The sequence below is a fragment of the Amphiura filiformis genome, chromosome 15 (genome assembly GCF_039555335.1).
Source record: "Amphiura filiformis chromosome 15, Afil_fr2py, whole genome shotgun sequence".
NCBI classification, from domain to species: domain Eukaryota; kingdom Metazoa; phylum Echinodermata; class Ophiuroidea; order Amphilepidida; family Amphiuridae; genus Amphiura; species Amphiura filiformis.
Window position 1 is genome coordinate 28,280,159 of NC_092642.1, and position 14,600 is coordinate 28,294,758.

A 14,600-nucleotide genomic window follows, 5' to 3' on the forward strand; every position below is an offset into this window, starting at 1 on the left:
TTCAAGAAGACCCTATGTTGCATTTAGAAGAAGCATGCTTTTTAATAACCAATCACTTTGATACAGTCTGTATTGGGATATTCCATTTAATATCCACACTACCCCTGTGGAAGATTTTGGAAATATCTTCCACAGGGGGAGTATGAATTTCAAATGGAATTAGCACATTGACCAACTCAATGAAACTCACCCTTCCTCTGTGGAAGATTCAGGTTGAATTTTTCTCAGAGGGTGTATGCAATTCAAATGGAGCTGCCTTGTGTGTTCATTCTATTTGCAATTCATACTCCTCTTGTGGAATATATTTCCAAATCTTCCACAGAGGTAGTGTGGATTTTAAATGGAATAGCCCATTTGGGTTACAGGTCTATAGTCTGAAGGGTTATTAGTCCAAAAACCCAATAACTTAGTTATAAGCCCTAACATGTACCCCAAAATTTCACCCTAACTCTAACCTAAACCCAAATCATAACCCTAAATGTAACCCCAACTTAAAACCTTATCATAACTCTAATCCTAACACTTAACATATTCCTAACCTAACCATATCCCTAACACTAACCATAATGTAAACCCTAACCTAACATAAAATTTCCTAAGCCCTCATTTTAACCCTTTTTGGACTTATGGACTACCGTAGAATTCCGTCTAGAAGCATATATGCCTCTAAACGAGGTTTTTTTTAACGAAAGATATGAAAGGCCAATACCCTTCTCAAAAACATTGCAATAGATTGGTCTTACAAATATACATGTTTGTACAGCCGCCTTTATCAGTAATATAGTTGTTCAAACTCCAAATAACGTTTTTTGTTGAGAGTGTCTGCCTCTTGTCTCTTGTGTCAAAAAAAACTCGTTTAGAGGCATATATATGCTTGTAGACGGAATTTTACGGTATTCCAGTTGAAGTCCATATTAACCTGAAGATGGCCATAATTGTGTGAAGCACTGTGTAGTGAAATGTAATAAAATCTATGTTTATATATATTATATTTATATATTGTACCACATATCTATAAGTCTAACAAGTGTGCATATGTAGGATTTGTGAATATAATCTATGTATAGGAAAATTATATGCTGTATAACAACCTTACCCAACCCCAACACTTTTTGATCATACTAAATATGTGAAAATTAGAAAAGGATATTATTAGAAAGACACTCACAATGAAGACAACAAATTCCCACTGTCCCCCTCACCATCAGAAGTCACAAACTGGAGGTAAAAAATGAAAATTTCAGTATTTATGCAGTTTATTTTGACCAAATTTCCTCTGACTGATAGAAATAATTACTGTTCTTGTAAATTTACTTAGCTTAGTCAACTATTGTATGCTTTGTTCTGTAAAAGAAACATATTCTATAAAATGTGAAAAGTGTGTTGCATTGTATGGATTTTATGAAGATTATGAATACGAGGATTTTATTTTAATTTTATTTTTGTAAGAAAAGTTAGGTGTATATATTTTTATGTCTTGTAAATCTCTATGTAGTGTAAAAAAGGCTATCATGATGTGTCTCGTATGAAGTTGAGAGTAACAACATGATGAATTTCTTAGTTGTAGATTTGAATATCAATGCATTTACTTGGTTACGTTGCCAGTGTATGTGTATGGACAAATCGCTCTACTACACATAAATTATGTTTACACCCCGCAAGATTAGGTTAGCATGCACTATTCAAATTATGCCACCATGAAATCCAACATGACGTTACTCTCAAGTTGAGACATACAAGAAACACTGTAGCAGAAGTGTGGCACTCACTGAAAGTGTGTTAAAGATAAATGTGGGGGGAGCATTCAGATATAACCTTATCATACAAGAACAAATGCTAGGAAAATGGTTCTTTTGTTCTCCCTCTTTTTTATCGTTTTTTTTTAAGCCAGGCATAGATCCATGCAACAAAAAAAGGTTTGAATAAGATTTGTTTGATGATGTAATACTTTTATTGATACAATAACGTTTCAGACAAAACTGTCTTGTTCAAGGCTTTTAATTCTTACCCTCTTAATATAGGATTCAAGCTGTCAAGTTCTACTGGCATTTTCCCCATTATAATGAACACCAACCCTATTTGGAAATTGGTTATCATATTTTTGAAATATAAGTGAAGAAATTTTTATTTTTATTGATACTTAACCTATTTAAGCATGAAGTAGTATTATACACATAGTACATTAGATCTACAGGTCAAATTTATCTTTTACATCAAGGAATTGGTGATTTATAGAGCTTATAAAGGGGAAAAATCGACTGGCCGACTTGAATGCCCTTAGAACAAGGTTTTTTTTAGTATAAATAGCGAATAAACTTTTATAACCTATACATGTATGTAATATTAATAATTATGATTGCATTGTGTGATTTTATTTTATGAACAAATTCAGTATTAAATTTCATAGTATCACCCCAGTAATAATTGTTCAAAGTGTGTTCTCTAATTAAGTGAAAGTTGTGAAAATTGTGCCACAAATGCAAGTATATATTTCATTTATATGTTTTTACAGCGGTGTAGCCAGGTGGAACAAGCCCATGTGTGAGGAGTCTTTCCCATCTCCCCCCTCCCCCCTCGTGGGATGCTGGTCACCATGATATTTAAGATTTTTAGATCTTTTTTGTTCTTTTTAGCAAGCCCATTTTTGACCATTTATTCCACCTTGAAATTTTTCTTTCCCCCTCCTCCCCCCTGATTCTGGCCACCATGATATTTAGGATTTTAGTCATCTTTTGACCTTTATGTCAAATCCCCCCTCCAAAATACACCATGGTTAAGCGATATATATGTCACTGGTATTAGTGCTAATCGCCAATTAGCACTGATGGGCGCTAATAACGCTAGTTACACAATATAAATGATTATAGCATACATATTTATAAAATAGAGGTTATCCACGTTACTCATGTGTGACTTCTAACAAAAAGCACTGGTTCCCGTAGTATTCCTCATTCACACCAATTCAATGCACGACCTCGGAGTTACTTGCATGACTTTGGCGGGCTATTTTGAAACAGTCATGGTTGGACATGAAGGTACTTCTTTTGAAAATCCTAAACAAGGTACAGCAGTCGCTGATAGGATATGCAGCTATAGAACATGGATAACCTCTATTATAAGGCTCAACAGGTTCAAGATAAATTTGAATGTTGTACAGGGGTGGCAAATTAAAGTTGCTCCGATTTTCGTAAAAACGGATGCAAACTTTCAAGTTCAAAGGATTCAGTAAAAGAATAGTTTCTACTGTCTGCGATGTGAAGTTCAGAAGATATATGATAAATAAGTACAAATGCTATTGAATCCTATGGAATTTATATACTGTCAGTAGCATTATACCAATCCCGTTTATTGTCTTGCGTCCATGTGCCGGGACAGCACATTGTGGGAGGGGGCTGTGAAACGGAATTGGTAAATCAAGGGCATAATATTATTTTTAGGTATAAATACCCCATTAATTTTCCTATTCAAATTATGCAGTACCCCTGCAATTTCCATTTCTGCATTACTTCATGCAATGGGCTGTCCTGATTGGTCACTTTTGACCAGTTCGCGGTGATGTGCGATATAGATTTGATTCCGGCATGACGATATAGGTGAGGGCGAGTGCTGGCTGTGTAGTATCGGGAGTAGGGTTCTAGAGTATAGGATAGGGGTGTGACTGAGTCTTATGTATATGGTAGTCTGGACTTAAATAAACGAATATTGTTGAGGAACTAGAAAGAATTGAAGAACTCCGTGAGGTTTAATCGATGTACTTCTGTTTTTAAAGGATACCCGGCTCAGCAAACACAAAACGTTTTCGACATAATTCGCAAAAGATTAGAAAACGTTGCCAGAAAACGTTAAATGTCGGGTTATATAAAAGACATATAAAACGTTTTCATAACATTCAAAAACATTTGCTGATAACCTACTGCTAATATTCTAACATAATGTTTAGTGTTTACAAAATATTTGGCAAAAATGTTTGCAAAAAATGTTTCACAATAACATATTTAAAACATTTTTAAGATATGGTTGTAGTGTGTTTTCATACAAAACGTTTTAAAACGTTTCCATGAACTTTATATAACCCGACATTAATGTTATTAAAACGTTTTCATCTAAACCGAAACCCAAGCTATATAGCATGTTTAAAACGTTAAAAAAACATTTTCGTATTTGCTGAGACTCTAAAGTTGGGGTTCTGTACCCACAACTTATACGCCTCGTACATATTATTGTCACATTCCAAATAAAGGGTAACTGCAGAAGGTGCAGTAAAGACGGCTAAGGCGGCCGTGGAGGGAGCCTGCCCCCTCGCTCCAGTTAGGGGCAGTCTATCACCCTAACAAAGCGTGTACTATCGGAATCGTTCCCTCGATACCCCTGCTGCTCCCCTTCCCCGTCTTCCTTGTCATCCGTCTCCTCACTGACAGGTTCCCTCTCCTTCCCCCTATCTACTCACTTCGAAAGTCATGGTCATGGGAGGTTGGTTGGTCAGCTCATCTTCACTTGATTGCATTGGTAATAGGACGGTTTGGACCTTCACTCAGAACCAAGTGTCCTTGACTCTAACAAGCTATCGTCATCAAGGTGCAAGCAAGGAGACCTATGACGTACAGACGGCTACTATCCATATTTGGCACGACATACTTTAGCTCATAGAACTATCATTGACTCCCTGTTGACGCGACGGGCCCTGTTGTCCTGACGAATTTCCGTAATCCTATAAGGAAATAAGAGTGGCGAGCCAAAAGTACACTCTCCCTCTCACGTCCGTAGAAAACACGTTATTCGAAGAACCATGCAGCCACATTGACTCCTCTCCACTCCCAGCCACAAAGATCACCGATGAAGACATCTCCCAGACTATTGCTTTTACTTGAAAATGTAACAGCCTCAACTTTAAACACAACTAAAAAACTGCAACAAAATTTATTTATATTTTAACTCCTCCACTACTTGACTACTCTGCAGGTTTGGATGATGCTTAGTTAACTCCAGTCCTCAGCGCTCCCGCATGCACTATAGGCCCGCACTCATGCTCCACCACAGGAATTGTGCACTCCGACGGCTTTAACCTCAATCCACTGCATACTGTAAATCTGCGCACGTTAACAATATTGTTGGCCTACTACCCCTAGCTTTCTGGACTCGCACACCACCTCCTATGAGTTGACTCAGCACCTGATATGGAGCACCTGGTATGGAGCACCTGGTATTCCAGATCCCCGCCAACTCTCCTTGGTACTCCACTGTTCTACACCCATACAAAGTCTCCAGGCTTGACACGAATTTCTGGCTGCCTCGGTCGTACCCCATTTTTTACTCCACATCGGCCATGAAATCTCCCCGTAACGGCTCCAGACGCAATTCCACGACACCGTAGATAATCCTGCACATCCTTACACATTCCCACCCAAGAATAGCTTTCCCTCACCCTGGCCAAGGCACCACTCCCCCAATACTTGCTCTTGTAGTCCCCACGACAACACAATCAACCACCTCACCGACCTGCCATCATCACTTTCCATCTCCGGACCAAAACATTTTCCTTCAATATAATTATATTCCACTGCCTCATATACGCCCGTGTCGCAGAAGACAATTTTGCCACTGCTCCCCACACTGATTTTCTGCCCTCCATTTTCCATCTCAAAACTGGCCCAAACGACTCCATCACTACAGCCCCCTCACAGTCTTGATTACCTCTCCGCATATTCCCTTCCGTCAACTGCCTACTTCTTCCTCAACTCCTATAACACCTTGTGTACCCTACTACTTTGATTCTCCTCAACCGCTCAGACTGACTATTATACCAGCCGCCGTCAACAGCCTAGACGTACACTGCCCGCCATATGCTACATCACTTGATTGTCCTCCCTTACTCTTTTGTTTTACATAGAAAACCATTCCGACACCGAACCCCTTGGCCCCACTTTCCTGCCATCATACCCTGCTACCGATCCTCCGCAATGCGCAGAAACGAATCCTTGGCTTCCGCGCTACTTGTTGCATCCTCCAATGCCTCCGGTCTAGTACGGAACAACTCCTCTCGCAACTCCACAGCCCTAAGCGTAATTTGCTTAAATGTGTAACTTGGCAATCTGATCTCTCTTCTCCCGGCTTACCTCAGGATAGGTTAATGTCACTAGCCTCAAAATGTCATGTCCTAGACTCCGTGGACTTTCTCCACTAGTCTGCTCTCGACTCTTCATTTCAAGTAAAAGAAATAATTCTCCGGACACTCCCGCCGCTCAAACTCGCAACCCCGGCTCGCAACAACTCTACCAGCTCATCAAAGCTCACGCTGCCTATGTCACTGCCGTTAGCAACCATTACATCAAATGCCTTCCCTCGGCAATACGCAAACAGTGACAACACAGCATCTATATCTCCCCACCTGTGTACTTCTTACATGCAGTGAAATGTAAATGAAAGTCCTTCCGCCCGACACCATCAAACCCTAACGGACTTTTCTCGGGCCTATCGTCATACTCCTCATCCACATCTCTCCGTTCTCTCAATACCACCTCACCCCGAGCAGCATGAATTCCTTCAATTGTTATCTTGTGCTCCTGCATCGACTTGTTAAAAAGCTTTCTCTCATCTATTTGGTTTTCCAATAAATCTCCCTTCTTTCCTCCACGTTCCTCTTCTCCCACAACTCCGCTCTCTCTTCCTCGCATTCAACATCTCTAATTCAGTACTAATTTTCACCTCTGCCTCCTCCACGACATCAGCACGTTTCTCCTGCATCTGTTTTTCTAACACATCCGTAACATCTTCAATCTGTGCCCGCTGAACAGAAAACTGGTATCACCGCTCATATCATAAATACCAGAATCTGGGTCCTCATTGTCATTTAATGTCCTCACATCCAATCCAAATTCATCAGGGTCAGCTACACTCGTAGCCACCTTAGTACTGTCGGGGCCTTCATACACATTCTCATCTCTAGTGTCCACGTGATCGGTTCTATACTCTTCCTCCTTCTTGGTGTTATCTCCAGAATAACTCTCAGAATCACTCACGTCTCCCAGGAATTTCAACACCACAGGTTGAGTATTATCATCACTATTTTCTGCGTCCACAACGGGTATGTCTTCAATCATGCCTCCCCTAATTTCGTCTAATCAACACTGTCCAAATCCGGAAGACACACATCACTATCATCCCCGTCACCGTGCACTGCTCAAATAACGCCCAAATCTCCACCATACTTCCGGTGGCACTCCTCCCGTCACTATCCATACTCCCCGCCTCCACGACATCAGCCGGTATCTTTTCCACCTGTTTCTCTACCACATCTCTAGCATCTTCATCTCCCTCATCTCAAAAATACCAGAATCTATGCTATCACTATCTATTCTCTCCTCGAGTACTCCTCCACCTTCAGCACACATAATACTTGCCATGATCTCAATATACCTGCTTATTTCACACTTGCCTCCTCCTGATGACCACTCAAGGCCCGCTGATGCCTCTTCCTACTATTCCGCCCCAGTCTTTTCTTACGACGACCGCCTCCTCTACTTTCCCCTTTAACTCTCCCCTACATAGTGTACTATCTACAAGCCTGTAATAATCAAATCCCACTTGTGACACCAATTTGTGGCGGGACGGCTAGCACGAACCTTTATTTTATTAACTGTCTCTATGTGTGTTTTAATGTAATACCTGATCAACTAAAATTTTGAATATGAAATGTCAGGCGGCCGGGTTGACATCAGTTCCGAAATTGGAACACGACAATAATATGAACAAGACGTATAGGTAAGTTGTGGGTACATAACCCCACCTTTAGAGTATCCTTAACAAACAGAAGTATATCGATTAAGGGGGTACTACACCCCTCGATAAAGTTGTGTCTATGTTTTCATTTTTCTCAAAAACTAATAACACATTCATAACCTCATTAATAAACGCGATGCGTGCGATCCAATCATATTTTATTATTTGCGAAAACGCGAACGCAAATCGAGGTCATTAATATCTCACAATTGACCGCAAAATGCGTAATTGTTCCAATGTCGCACACAATTGACTTCTGCGTGCGCGGTATTGTGCGTCCAACAAACTGCGCGCGCGCTGGCTGCCGTATTTGGATTGCTACCATATTTGAACAGATTGTGATACGCCCTTTTGTTATTGGTCGTTCTGTTTTAGCCTGATCGATTTTTGGCAAGGGAAGATGTAAAAATCATCTATTTTTATAAACTTTTGAGCAAAATTTTGTGTTATTTTGTAAGGTGAAGAGATTAAAGTGAAGGTTATGAATGAGGTTAATAACTTTGCATCGGTAATATGTCGGGCATTGTGAAAAATCTAAACATTTTGCTTTGGACCTCGGAATATCCCTCGGGGCTACGCCCTCGGGATATTCCTCGGTTCAAAGGCAAAATGTTTAGATTTTTCACAATGCCTCTCAAATAACCGATGCGCAGTTATTAACCTCTAAGTGGTAACAAAAGTTATGTATATTATAGGGGCAAGGAATCCAATTACTACACTGGAATTTCAGTGACCCAAGACAAGCGGTTCGTCATTTATGATAAGAAAAGAGGTACCGCTAGAATGTACCTCATTTCCTATCATATACACTGAAACCGCTTGTCTTGAGTCACTGAAATTTCAGTGAAGTAATTGGATTCCTTGCCCCAATAATATACATAATTTTTGTTACCAGTGTGTTATTACTTTTTGAGAAAAATGCAAAAATAGTCACAAATTTACCACAGGGGTGTAGTACCCCCTTAAACCTCACGGAGTTCTTCAATTCTTTCTAGTTCCTAAGCAATATTCGTTTATTTAAGTCCAGACTACCACATACATAAGACTCAGTCACACCCCTGTCCTATACTTTAGCAACCTACAGTACGCGATCCCGATACTACTTCTGTAAAATACGACACAGCCAGCATTCTCCCTCACCTACTCATATCGCCAAGCCGGAATCAAATCTAAATCGCCATGCCGAAATGGGTTTTTTCCCACACGTCACCGCGAACGGGGCAAAAGTGGCCAATCAGGACCGCTCATTGTATCACGTAATGCAGAAATGGATATTAAAGGGGTACAGCAAAATCTGAATAGGAAAATTAAAGGGGTATTACCTAAAAATAATGTGTTGGCTTGATTTACCAATACCGTTTCATTACCAAAATGTTTGAGGATTTTTACGATTGTCGGATGAGCAAATCAATGAATGGACCTTTAATGGTACAACCTAAAGTCCCGGCCTAAAGTACTCTCATCATGCATTTCAATTTTCATAACTCAACGTAGACTATGCCATAGTCGAATTTTATTAAAAATATGTTATTATTAGTCATGATGAACCCATTTCGTTGAACTCAAAATTATACTGATGTTTATTAAAATTAAAGTATTCAATAGTAAAATGGTCATAAAGAATTAAGAATATCAGATGATTGGTGACAATAAAAGTAATTGAATTATGAATGCAACATTATCTTGCATAATTATAATGGCTCACTTTAATACTGAACAATTCTGATTTTGGAATCGACCAGTTTATTGATAGCGAACCACGAAAATCCGACTATGGACTTTGAATTTTAAGCAGAGCTTTGCCCCGGAACTTTGCTCTCTAAAAACACACTGTCAAGCATACTTGTTTACCAGTCCATTAACCACAAGTACTAAGCATGGTATAGTTCAAGACGCGCTAGATGTTTCATGAGAGATTAACTTTCGCGTCAACACAAAAGCGCCGCAAATACCACAGATAGTTGTGTACGGTGTAGTTAATGGTAATGGCGCGGGCCCGGAAGATTTAAACCATAGCGAGATATGGGCGACCAATCACAAGGCAGATCCATTTAAAGATGCATTACATCATGGCCAATTTTAGTTAGGCCAGAAATTGGCCTAACTTTCCATAGAGTCCCGTGTTAAAAATCTTAACCGCAAGGCAAAGTCAGTAGTCCACTTGGGAAGCTAACAGAGGGAGTGCAGTGACTGAAAAGATCAGATACAGATGTGAAAATCTATCAGTTGCACACAAATCAATATAAATCAGAGTTTTATGCTTAAATGTGATAGCCAGAGTATGCAAAATGGGCAAATGGACTACGGAGAAGTCTAAACTCAACGTTGGAATTTGAATACTTAATATCCCAGCAAACACAAAAACGTTTTAAAAACGTTTTTAATAAGTTATATTTTGGCTTTGGGTTTAGATAAAACGTTTTAATAACATTAAAATGTCGGGTTATATAAAGGTCATGAAAACGTTTTAAAACGTTTTGTATGAAAACACACTACAACAAAATGTTTTTAAAAATGTTATTGTAAACTATTTTTGCAAACATTTTTTGCCAAATATTAAATTTAACATTATGTTAAAATATTTGCACCCTGCAAGCACAGAAATGTTCTTAAAGTATTTTTCCAAAACGTTTTAATAACATTTAAATGTCGGGTTATATAAAGGTCATTAAAACGTTTTTAAAACGTTATTGCAAATATTTTGGGCAAACATTTTTCGCAAAATATTTTTTCAACCTCCAAATAACATTCTGTTTAGAATGTTTTGTATCAAGTTTTCAAAAATGTTTTTTGGAATGTTATTAAAACGTTTTTATACCCTTTATATAACCCGACATTTAAACGTTTTCTGTAAACATTTTTTGTTTGCTGAGCAGTAGATTATCATAAAATGATTTTTAATGTTATGAAAACGTTTTATACCCTTAATATACCCTTTATATAACCCGACATTTAAACGTTTTCTGACAACCTTTTGTAACCTTTTGCGAATTATGTCGAAAACGTTTTGTGTTTGCTGGGATATGACAGGTTTTTCATTGCCACTCTCACGTGGTGGTGTTTAGGAATTATTGGACGATTTTCAGTATAGAATGAGTCAAAGTCAAAGCTAAAGTCAAATCATTTATCTGCATTGAAACAGCTCGTAACAATAGTAAAAATTTAATGGTATTAATGGACAGCTTAATTGGTCTTTAAGACCAATTAAGCTGTCCATTAATACCATTAAATTTTTAAAAGATGTACCGTGGTCATCATTATAAACCAAAAATAGATATCATTGTACTTGTAGTACAGCGATAATGACCGTTACCGGGTACGTGTACAATCAGAATGTATAATATGATTTTTGTTTCAGTCAACACATCATTCTTTTGTAGTATTTGCCTTTCAAATATAAATTAGTTATCAATTAAATAATTTTGGTAAACATTAGAGACTGAACCCTTTTTTTATTTATTTTAATCTAAAAATATTTCATTGATTGATATAAACTCTGATCAGCTTACGTTGAAAACTGAATTGTAACTGAAGTACGAGAAAATCACGTGAGACAAAATATAAATACAATTTTTCCATTGCAGTGTCTAATTTTTTTACTTTACTTGCAAGCAATTAACTTAAGTCGATAATTCTGTTGTACACTGACTTTGCATTGTGTAAATATTGTAAATAGTAAAGTAAAAAGCAAGAGAGTGGAAAATATTCTCCTATTATATATAATCTTCGATCTAATGTATTCGACCCTCGTAAATTTGAACAAAAGATTATATTTTTGCTTTTCTTTAACAGAATTCTTGAATCAGTGAAATTCTAAATTTGAATTAAATAATCCCGGGGTTTTTTCTGCTAGGCTTGTTCTGCTAGGCTTGTTAAACACCATCATCTTTCCTCTTCATTGTCACAGTCACTTTCTGTATGAGAAGGAGCATTGTCACATAGTTTTTTCTCTTTACAGCATGTAGTGAAGTCTGTGCAATTGTAAAACAATCCATTAAAAACTCTCTACGTGTCAGTGATGTATCGTTCGAGTCCGGACTAGGACCCCGGACTTGGACTCGAGTCCGGACTCGAGTCCACTTTTTGTTGGACTCGGACTTGGCCGGACTCGGACACAAAAAGACTCGGCTCGGCTCGGACTCGGACACAAAAGGACTCGGACTCGAAGCCGAGTCCAGTCCAATTAAATCCATGTGAAATGATTACCTAAAAATGTCAAAATAGATCTCAAATTTGTTGACTTTACATATTTGGCCATTTTCCAAATTAATTGGGGCTGTCAAATCTGTGATCTGTCATATATCCTACATTATCTACATATCCACCAAATTATTTAGATTTATCTGTCACTTAGCAGAATCATATGATTGTTATCAATAATGGAATAATTGATAAATGCATAATGGAACTTCCCAATCCATTAAAATTTAACTTTTGAAACTGGACCCTATACATCTCAGCTCACACTCAGTAAATTGGTACTCTCATGCCATAGTGGTTTGTGTGTGCTCACTACTCACTGCACATTTGTGTGGGACAATTTTGAAAAGATGTTTAGAATTAAAGGTGAATTTCTGTTATTATTATTATGACGATGATGATAACGATGATGATGAACGTGATGAGGATGATGATGTTATTTTTCTGTAATTTGAATACATTGCAATTCATTTACATGTATGCTTCTCTAGTCCCTGGGCGCACTAGTTTACATGTAGTGTGCGACACCCCCACCCCACCCACACAAATATCCCCACATGACTGCTGTCTGATACAGGTGATCTGGTACATGTAGATTTTACCTTCAGAAGTTACATACATCTACCTGTTCTGTATTGTGTGTACGGTTGGTGACTTGGGTTGAGTCTTTGAAATGTCTTACTGTGTGAGGTGGGGGTGGGGTTTGGTAGGGTGGGTGTGTATAGGGAGAGCGGTGTGTGGTGTGATGTAGTGAAAGACCTTTGACCAATGACCTTTTTTTTCTTCAATTTTTATCATCAAAATGCCATAAAATTATGCGGAATCTATGAAATGTTCTTTTTTTCAGCAAATTTATATTGTAAATTTTCAAATTAGAAACAATGCAATGAAGAGCGGTTGTCTCTGCTCTCGACATTTTTCTTGAAGTTGCCGTACAAAGAATATCATATGGTTGACCTCCCAGACCTGAAGCCGCATTGTGATTTTAAAAGGGTAAACACACTCAGCTAGCGTCTGCAGCCTGCTGAGGACCACGCGGGCAAAGACCTTCCCAACTAAATTTATATACTTAGGAGAGAGACCGTAGCATACTGCAGTTACTGTCCGTTTTCCTATACACAATACACAGTGCTCTCACCATTGACGTGTGACCTCAACAAATGATGTATGTTGGGAGAATGGACACTTGCCTAGTTAACATCACTGTGTGAAAAATAACCAGCCAATATTTTATTTATTCTCCAAAACTTCTAGCAAATATATTTCTCTAACATGACCTAAAATTACAGCTAGGTTAGATGTTCAGAAATGGTCGCACTTTTGTAAAATATGAGTGAGGGCAAGGCATAGCTAGCCAACTCCCGTGTTAATTGAATGGAGATTTGACCGAAAATATTGGTATCGGACCGCTCACTTCTGAAGGATGCCACAAAAAAACGGTAAAAGCTACATTTAAATTATTCTAAATAGGTTCTAGAAAATAAAGTTTTGTAACATGTCCTAAATTTTTAGCTAATTTAGATGTTTGGAGAGGTCGCACTTTTGTGTTTTAGGAAGGATATGTAAACGACAGATAACACCAAAAATATGAAGAAATTATTTCCAAACCGTGTTAAGCCAACAATCATTATGTTGCTCATTTTGAAGAATGCTGGTTAACAAAAAGCAGGTCTTTGTCTCATTTCGTGAACAATGGTACACATACCATTGTTTCCTTTCGTTTCCTTTATAATCGGTTACCCAACTGAAGCTGTAATACCAGCTTTATTGCGATGTCGCACATTGAAAACAGACACTTAATTGTACACAACCAGAGAAGATCTGATTTAATCAGTTGAGCTGCTTCAATGAGTGTTATCTTGGTTTAATAGCTTTTAATGGGGTTTAAGTCCTGCAAAGGTCGAGATGAATTCTACTGTAGACATGACTGCATCATGGTTGTTACAATCGCTGCGGTCACCTTTGTTTCTGTAGAGTGTAACTATAACAGAGTCTCGCATATCCTGGGGTACCATCCCTTCTTGCCAACAAAGACAGAGACGCTCATGAAGGTGACGGAGAAGGGGTGTATTCTTGCCTGCTTTGATGACCTCAGGATAGATTGAATCCCCGGGGTCACTCCCATTATAGCCTGTACACCATCCGCGATAATCAACTTTTGAAAAGCACCCTAAACAAGGATTTAACCCTTGGCTAAAACAATACCCTAAACAGGTGTTTTCACACCCTAAACAGGGATTTTATTCCTTGCATCAAATTTCATACCCTAAATACCCCGCGTATTAGCAATTGCAATTTTGCTACCCTTTTTTTCAATCTTACGCGCGTATTGTGCTTACCCACGAAAAACTACCCTTTGTACACGTTTTCATTATCGCGGATGGTGTACAGGCCACAAATCTTTTCCTGGAGCTAGAGAGGGAGTCAATAGCATTAGGCGCGTGAAAGTCGATTCCGAGTTTATCGTCCCCCGCCCGCGTCACTTTTTGGACACCAAAAACACCCGCGTCAAATTTTCAAAAATGACAAAATAATTAATTATTTTCAAAGTATCAGGGTTTTTACCAGTTTTAGCAATTCGAAACATATATTTTTGTTTGTAAAACATATAAACTTATAAATTG